We start from the raw sequence: 9,388 nt of genomic DNA, 5'->3' as shown, positions 1-9,388 counted from the left end.
TGCCAGGTCTTTTGCATCTGTGATTGGGTGAGCCGGAGAAGCTCATTCCACTCTCTGTCTCCTTCTCCTGTTGGGGAAACTCCTTGGATTTGTGTTTAGCCTCTCTTAGCTCTTCTTCTGTTGTTGCAGCTGCCCTGGAAGCCCCCAGACATTCCCAGCAGAGTCTGGACGGCTGCTTTGGTGACAACCTGGGCTCAATTTAATGAGAACGTTCTTGTTCACTTGCTCTGCTGGCTGCCTGCCAGTGTATTTTCTTGAGGCACATAAGAGAGAGAAGGGAAATGGTGATTTTTAACAGTTTTTTATTCTTTTTTTTTTTTTTTTTCATCCAGCCAAACCTGACTGGAATTTCATGGATGAAAGAAAAGGCACTTCTCTAGCCCAAGGGCTTTGTTCCTGCCAAATTACAAGGGCCTGCTGCAAACAATGGAGGTGTTAGAGCTTCTAAAAAAATAAAAATGTTGAAAGAATCTTTTATAATGGAAAATATTAGGCAACCTAAGTCTAGGGCCAGCTGGTAGCGGGCAGTATAATATAAGCTCTTTGGAGGAGAGCTGTACAAATAATGGATTTTCAGAATTTCTTTTCTCCCACTCCCTCCAACTTTGAACTATTTTAACTATTTTCTCTAGCTAAAATTATTTGCCAAATTAAACCAACTGCTAAATTTTCCTTAATAGTTTTCTTTTTTTTCTTTTTTTTTTCCTTTTTTTTTTTCATTCAATAGGTTTCTTGTAAAAACAAACCCATTCTCCTATTTCTGGTTTGGACTTAATGGATGTTCACTGATGACACATTTAGGAAGAAATTTGCTTGTGGTCAGCTCTTCTGTTTTTTTCTCCTCTGCTCTTGTCAGATCTCACACATTACAGTAACCAAGCTGGTCTGATAGCTGCACCTGGATCGAGAACCTGGCAGCCTTCATGGGAGGTTTTCCATTAGCCTCTGTCATCCCTATATCAGCCTGCACTGGTCTGGTAGCCTGCATGCAGTGTGGGGCTGGAGGTTCCATAGGCAGCAGACTTTAGCCCTGCACTGGGCCAGTGAATAATTACTGTGTTCCTGGTGTACACTGCAGACCAAATGCTGTGCCTCAGTGCCAGGGGAGGGTTGTGCTGCTGGAGAGCAGAGGCTCCAACTGCTTGAAGCCATTGATCTCACAACACTTCTTGTAACTGTGCAGGTGTGAGCCAAGGTATCCTGGCCAAATCCCCTTATGGAACTTCACCAGCTCTGGCAGCTTATTCACTTAAAGTCATCTCTGTGTTTTTAATTGCAAGAAGTGCTCCTTACTTCCCTTCCTTAGGATCAGACTTGTGTCACGTGCTCATGGCTCACAAATACCCACTTTGGCGCTGCCCAGCTCAGGGCTGGCCTCTCCCGGGATGGCAGCGTGCTCCTCGCGTGCAGCTGGTTAAGAGCTCTGAGCCCATTGGGGCGCTGGGAGCCTGTGCCAGGTGGGAGCTGCCCTCTAGAGAGCCTACGGCAGGGCTGCCCTTGGCAGAGGGGAATTGCAAACGTGCTGAAACAAACTACCCGCGTCCTAGAACATAGCTCCAAATTATTGAAACTTGGTTGTTTGGCAGTGGGAGGCTCTCTCTTGCTTTCAGAGGATATTTTATGACTGCTAGCGTAACATCACTGCTCCAAAACCTTCCCTGCTCCTTTCTCCCTCTTTTTTTTTTTTTTTTTCATTTATTAGCTCCACCTTCAGAGAGGCAGTGCCAAATTATCAAATAGAACATTCTGTCTGTTATTTAGGCATTCAAGAGAATAGTGAAAGTGCAAGTGATAGCTATCTAGAGCACATAAAGTGCAGGAACAGACAGGTAATCCAGGTACCCATGCTTGTAAACAGAATGCTGAAAATGTGGCCAGGGAACAATATTAAGGCAAATGGTAATTGTGGCAATACAAAGGGAAGGAGAACACATGGTGAAAGTGACCTCTTTTAGATGGGGTGGTGTTACACCTTGGTTGGATGTTGTTGTTCCAGTGTGAGTTGAGTTTAGCAGGGTCTTAGTTCATGCCTAACGCAGTACAAATGAAGCTGGCCAAACTCTGGCTCATGCTACTTCCTGCACCCACAGACTCTGCCAGGGGCAGGCTCTGATCTGTCGTGTTTCATTGTATCCGCACAACAAGTGGGCTCAAGGCCACCAACAGCACTTCTCAGAGCTTTGGTAACATTCATGAACTTCAGCCACACAGGAGAAAAGAAGGGTTAACCCAAAACTTGAGATTCAGCAATTTGGCAGTAAACTTTGTACATAACCAAGACTGAAATAATAGTTTTTCCATTTTTGTCATTACACAGCCACCTGAAACAGTGCAGCCGTGCTCCCATCTCACACTCTTTTCACTTAAATCTGGGAACCATGATGCATTATGTGCCCTGAGCTCTGGATAAGAACTTTCTTCTGAAGCTTCCCTTTAACGTTTGAAATCATGATGAAAGCTGCCCAGAGGAAGGGTCGTGCTGTAGCTACGGGCCTTCTAACATAGTTTCTTTGTGTATGAATATTCTATAGACTAGCACATCAGTAGTGAGTCACAGAAAGGAAACAAACTTTAAAGTGGCTAAGTGCTTGTGGTGAGCATGAGGCAAGTGCACCTATGGTGGAAGCAACCTGCAGTCGAGGTGTCCTGGCCTCTCCAAAAATTCCTCGCAAGGCTGGAGCTGGAACCTAGAGCCCTTCAGCAAGTCATGGGGGGAGCCACAGCTCCTCTGAGGCACTGCACCCATTTGTGCACAGAGGCAGGGACAGGGACACCTGCTCAGTGGAATACTTGGTTTAGGAACTTGCTATTCAGTAAGGCTGCTGCATTTCTCCTTATTATCTTTACTCAAATCTTTCCAAACATGACCATTGCCTCTGCACTGAATTTTCTACTTCACTCTATTTGGTCCCCTCCAAGACACAGGATGGCATTCGTAATCCTCCCCCTGTACTTGGCACGGGGTCCCCACCTTGAGTACTGTGTACAGTTTTGTGTATCTCAATACAGAAAGGACATTGAAGTGCTGGAGCAGGTCCAAAGAAGGGCAACAAGGCTTGTGAAGGGCTTGGAGAGTATGCCGTATGAGGAGTGATTGAAGGAGCTGGGGCTGTTTAGTCTGGGGAAGAGGAGACTGAGGGGAGACCTTATTGCTCTCTTCAAATATCTGAAAGGTGACTGCAGCAAGAGTGGGATAGGTCTCTTCTCACTGATCACAGGTGACAGGACAAGGGGAAATGGTCTCAAGTTGCACCAGGGGAGATTCAGGTTGGATATAAGGAAAAGTTTATTTACAGAAAGGGTTGTTAAGCACTGGAATAGGCTCCCCAGGGAGGTAATTGAGTCACCATCCCCAAATATGTTTAAAAAACATCTGGATGTGGTCCTCAGGGACATGATTTAGCGGTGGGTTGTTAGAGTTAGGGTAGTATGGTTAGGTTGCAGTTGGACTTGATGATCTTGAAGGTCTTTTCCAGCCTGAGCAATTCTATTAACAGCTGATATGTCTTCCTTTCATGAGAGAAGGATGGGATCCAACATCACCAGAGGGGCCCATGTGGGCATCTGAACTTAGAGAACCTTGCTGGCTGGAGAGTGTTTTCAGCAGCCTGGAGAAAGTCTATGTGGTGATAAGTCCCTGAATCAGCATGGCAATCAGCATGGCTGGCACACCAATCTCCTGCCTACATCCTACTGTGCAGCTGATTATCACAGCCTTTCACTGGGAGCTTCTGGTCCCTCCACACGTATACATCTGCCTGTGCTTTGCACCAGCTGAAATGAGATCCTTCAGAACTGCTCTGCAGACAGCATCTGTCCTTCCAGATTTGTCTGTCCGTGATGCAAAACAGTTGAAGACAGAAGCAGAAAATTATGGGCCTACTTACCACTGTGATCCCTGTGGCATGCAGATAAGTCCCTGACATGCTGAAGGAAGAAGAACAGATTGGGAGGCCAGATGGAGCAGGCATGACCTCAGGCCCACAGGTTCAGCCAAGTGTCCTGGGTCAGGACAGATGGTCAGTGGGCCTTGCAGCACTGATAACTGGCATTCACAGGCCCGACTGCCTGGCCAGACGGAGACTGGAAATCAGCTGGGATATGAGTGATGCAACTTCATCTTCTTTAAACAGCCAGGATGGGGCTAGAGCACATGATTTTTTTTCCTCTACAAGGCAGCCAAAGTGCAGTGTGTGTAATGCATTTTTTTTTTTTTTCAGCAGTAAGCCAATTGTCCTCTATTCTCTTTACCCCCTTAGTGCTTCTTGCACAACACGACTTTGATTGTAAAGCCCTAGAGAAACAGGATTTTGAGCCCAATTCTCAGATGACTTATTCTGGTATAATTCAGGAGTAACTACAGTTATAGTCATACAAGATCAAAATCAGTTCAGTTCCTTTTAATAGTGCAAAATCTGTGGTTTGCTGAAAGAAGAAAATAATCAAAGATGTAAACAGTAGAGCCAGATGAAAAAAGAGAATTTTTTTTCCTCCAAATATCAATATTATTTTGGCTAGCTATTTAAGTAATGGAAAATAATAGTTTTGAAGGGGAGAAATATATCACCTACAAATGGTGTTATGTTGCGAAGTTTTATGAAAAAAAAAACAAAAACTGGAAAATTCCCATCAAATGAAGATAGCGCTGATGCTGTCTCTAGTGGCAATTGGTATTTTCAGTGCACAAACAGAATTTGGCAGTAATACGATGTGTGGTTTCACTTGTTAAAGAACACTGACTGAACTCCATTGAGTAATGTCAAATGGATACTCAGAGCTGAAAAATATAGCTCTTTTTACACCCTAATGTGGAAGATCAGTGCTAGGAGGTGGCACTCAGCAGGCAAGATTTCCATACACAAACCTGCAGGACTACAAACCTGGGCTGTAGCAACCATGCCTTATAGGTTCATAGGTTCATAGGTTCATAGGTTCATAAGGTTGGAAAGGACCTACAAGATCATCTAGTCCAGCCATCCTCCTATCACTATCGCTACCCAACTACTAAATCAAATCCCTTAGCACCTCATCTAAAAGAAGCTTCTTGAACAGCGCTAGGGATGGTGCCTCAACCACCTCCCCAGGCAGGCCATTCCAGTGCCTGACCACTCTTTTCAGAAAAAAAATGTTTCCTCAGGTCTAATCTAAATCTTCCCCAGCACAACTTCTGGCCATTCCCTCTCGTCCTGTCATTATTTATCAGGGAGAAGAGGCCCACCCCCTCCTCACCACAACCTCCCTTCAGGAAGTGGTAGAGTGCAATAAGGTCTCCTCTGAGCCTCCTCTTCTTCAGACTAAACAATCCCAGCTCCCTCAGCCGCTCCTCATAAGCCTTGGGTGAGTTCTGAAAGAATATGGGTCTGGCAATGAGCAAAGTGAGGAGCCTGAAATTCAGGAGAGCCAAATTCCAGTTGTTTAAGGAATTATGAGATGGAATCCTCTGGGAAATTGTCCTTAAAGACAAAAGAAAAGAGCAGAACTGGCATCTTTCTAAAAGCACTGGAGCTCTTCATCCCACAGCACAAGAAATCAAGTGGAGGAGGCAGGAAACCAGCATGGCTGGTCAATAACCCACTGGTCAAACTTAGGGATAACAGGGACATGTATAGGTAGTGGAAGTAGGGATTTATGGTGTGGGAAGAATACAAGGATGCTGTATAGATGTGTAGAGATTGGGTCAGGAAAACCAAGGCACAGATGAAACTGAACTTTACAGTGCTTGTGAACAATAACAAGAAGGAATTCTACAGGTACACTGGTCAGAAGAGGCAGGCCAAGGAGAGTATTCTCCCTCTGATAAATGAAAAGGAAGAACTGGCTGCAACAGACATAGAGAAGGCTGAGGTACTGAGTTTTGCCAGTCAGGCTTCCTAGAGACTACCTCATGAGACTGAATGTGTACAGCTCTGCTGGGACAGACAATGTGCAGCCCAAGGTCTTAAAGAAACTGGCTGAAGTGATTGCCAAGCCACTCTCCATCATATTTGAAAAGTTATGCCTATCAGGCAAAGTCTCCAGTGACTGGAAAAATGGAAATATTCTTCCCGTTTTTAAGAAGGGAAGAAAGGAAGACCCAGGGAACTACAGGCTGGTGAGCCTCACCTTTGTGACTGGGAAGATCATCCTGGAAGATCCTCCTGGAAACTACGTTAATGTGAGATGAGGAGGTTATCCAGGACAGTCAGCATGGCTTTGCCAAGGGAAGATCATGCCTAATCAGTCTGGTGGCCTTCTGTGACACGGTGACAGCATCGGTGGAGCAAGGAATGGCAACTAATATTGTCTACTTGGCCTTCTGCAAGACCTTTAATATGGTCCCTCAGCACATCCATGTCTCTAAATTGGAGGGATGTGGATTTGAAAGCTGGAATATTCTGTGAATGAAGAATTGGTTGAATGGTTATTAATCAGAAAGTTGTGGTCAGCACATCTTGTTCAAGTTGGCCAGTGACAAGTGTTGTCTCCCTCAGGTCTTTCTCTTGGGACTGGTGCTCTTCAACATCTTTATCAATGGTCTAGACAATGAGATTGAGTGTACCCTCAGCAGGGAGGGTCCATGTGAACCTAATGAGGTTCAACAAAGCCAAGTGCAAGATATTGTACTTTCGTTTGGGCAGTCCCGAATATGTGTACAGGCTGGGAGAATAATTCATTGAGAGCAGCCTGCAGAGAAGGACATGAGGGTCCTACTGACTAAAACCTGGACATGAGCCAGCAGTGTGGAGTTGCAGCCCGGAAGTCCAACAGTATCCTGGGCTGCATCAAAATAGCAGTGGCCAGTAGGGTAAGGGAGGTGATTGTCCTCCCCTCTACTCTGCCCTTATAAGGGGTGTCCAGGTCTGTGGCCCTCAGCACAAGAAAAATGTGGAGTGTTGGAGTGGGCGCTGAGGAAAGACACAGAGATGATCAGAGGGATGTAGTACCTCTTCTATGAAAACAGGTTGAAGGAGCTTGGCTTTTTCAGCCTGGAGAAGAGGAGAGCTTAAAGAGAGCTTATAAACAGGAGGAAGACTGACTTCTTACATGTTCTGATGGTGATAAGGGGAAATGGTTTTAAACTAAAAGAGAGGAAATCTCGATCAGATATTTGGAGGAGATGTGTTACTGAGAAGGTGGTGAGATGCTAGAATAGGCTGCCAAAAGAAGTTGTGGTTGACCCATCCCTGGAGGTGTTCAAGGCCGGGTTGGATGGGGCTCTGGGCAGTCTGATGTAGTGGTTGGCAGCCCTGGCTGTGGCAGGGGGGGGCTGGAACTAGGTGATCTCTAGAGATCCCTTCCAGCCTTTACAATGCTGTGATCTTTAAGGTTCTTTTAAACCCAGGTAATTCTGTGATTCTATGATTTTGTGATTCTATGACTAGGCCACTAATGCTACCATGCTCAGTAAGCTACAAAGCAACCAGTAGCTCAGAAAGCCACATAACCCTCAAGTGTTAGAGTGGAAGTGGTTTTGCTGCATCTATAGGTACGGGTGCAACACCTGCATCTCCTGGGAACCCTTAAATATGAGCCATTCTCTGCAGTTTGGTTGCCTTGATAGCCAGAGAGCATACATGCAGCTCACTGAGGTGTGCAAGGTGGTCAGTTAATGTGTTGACAGCTAAGCTAGTAAGCTAGGGAAGCTGCTGACATGGTGCAAGGCCAAAGTGTGCCTTAGTGCTATACTACAAGCCACTGTGGTGGGAGAAGATGGGAAGAGAGGGGAACACCAGACACTGTCTGGATTAATCTTCCAGCTGAATATTGGTTCAAGATGACTGCTTGTGTGACCAGAGAAGCTTATGTTTGTTTCTAGTCATGGTTATGAAGCATGGCTATAAAACACAGAAATCCCAGAAAAGAAATGAATTATGTAGAGCCTTCACTGGCATAATCTGTTGCTGTGTTGTGTGACTTACTGGTTTCAGTAAATGTGAAGCCTTATGTGCAATCAGTTCTTCCAAGCTTGTTTTGAGAAAAGCCCAAGATTCATAAATTCCATAAGTGTTCTGGTCCTCAGATAGTCTCAAGGAATTTTGACCAAGCACTCTTTTAGCTCCTGGTACTCAGCAACATGCCTGTGGGAGCAGGTCAGCAGCAGAGGTGCCATGATCTGGGAGGCCACGTGACCTATTGAGAAGTGCCTTCAACCTGCAGATGCCCAGCCAAGGTAGCCATGAGAAGTTGGATAGCAGATGAAGCCCACAGTCCGGCTAGCTTGGTGTCTCTCCTTTTGACCCCAGTGGTTCAGATGTTGAGCTGATAAAGATATTCCTAGAAAGAAAAGGCCCTTCTGTGTTTTCCATCACCCAGCACTGCTGGCAGGAGCTATACTCTGCAAGACTGTACTGTAATCTGAATCGGGACTGAAGTGCGTCAGCAGACAGCATATGGTATGTTTATTATTCTACACTTCACAACCCTGCCCGTAGGGAGGGGGAAATGTTGGGGTTTTAGGTCAACCACTGGACCAGTAGGCAGCACTGATAAGTGATGTGTCATCACTGCACAGTAACTACTGCTTTATAGCTTAGATAGAGGTCACCAGAAATGTATATACTTCAGACAAAAAATGTTTTAGGGACATAATTTTTTACATAAGAAATTACTTAATATTATTAATTAATCAAACACTGTTTATCTTTAGGCTTGTAAAACTCATACAGGCCAAGAACTACATAAATATAGTAATTCTTTTCTGCTATTATTTTTAGCAACAACTTTTTACTTCTATATTTAACTTTTGGTACGCCCATGTATTTCAGAAGGAGTTGGGTAGAAGGAAAATTCATACAGGATCTAGGTTCTTATTATTCTCTTTACTGTGTTGTAATATTCACTGAACATCCTGCTGAAGCAGTGGTTCCTGGCCTTGTTGGCTACTGACAACAATAAATACTGAAGGGTTCATCTACCATCTTTCCATACAAGCTGGGCTGATTGCAGAAAAGCCAGCATCTTGCACCTATGAGCATCACCAGAGGCACTGTGTGTGCCAGATGATCACTGATACTGTATGAGTATGAGGAGGTTTTAGCGGTCCCCATGCCAGGGGCACGAGGGAGCTCACTCTGCTTCCCCAAGGAAGTGCCCTTGGCTTCCCATTCAGCTCCTGGCTCCCTCTGGGCCCAACTGGAATATAGGTTTAAACTTGAAACTACTGACTTTATATATTGAGAGAAGGAGTCTTCTGATCTTATTTGTAACTCTCAAGATCAACTTTCTGAAGTGTCATAGCTACCATACTCTGCAGGAAAAATTGAATCTGAAACTCCTACGCAGCCCTGCATCTTCACACAGACACCTGGGTTATAATTTGCATGGCTGAGGTCAGTGGGAGATGTCAGTGGCTATACCAGAGCCCTCCTAAAGTACCCAGCATCTCCTGCTTATGGGGACACTGTTGTGC

Source organism: Cyrtonyx montezumae, unplaced genomic scaffold (assembly GCF_038088225.1).
Source record: "Cyrtonyx montezumae isolate F1298 unplaced genomic scaffold, pur_monq_1.0 scaffold_8, whole genome shotgun sequence".
Taxonomy (NCBI): Eukaryota; Metazoa; Chordata; class Aves; order Galliformes; family Odontophoridae; genus Cyrtonyx; species Cyrtonyx montezumae.
Note: the sequence above shows the minus strand (reverse complement) of the source record.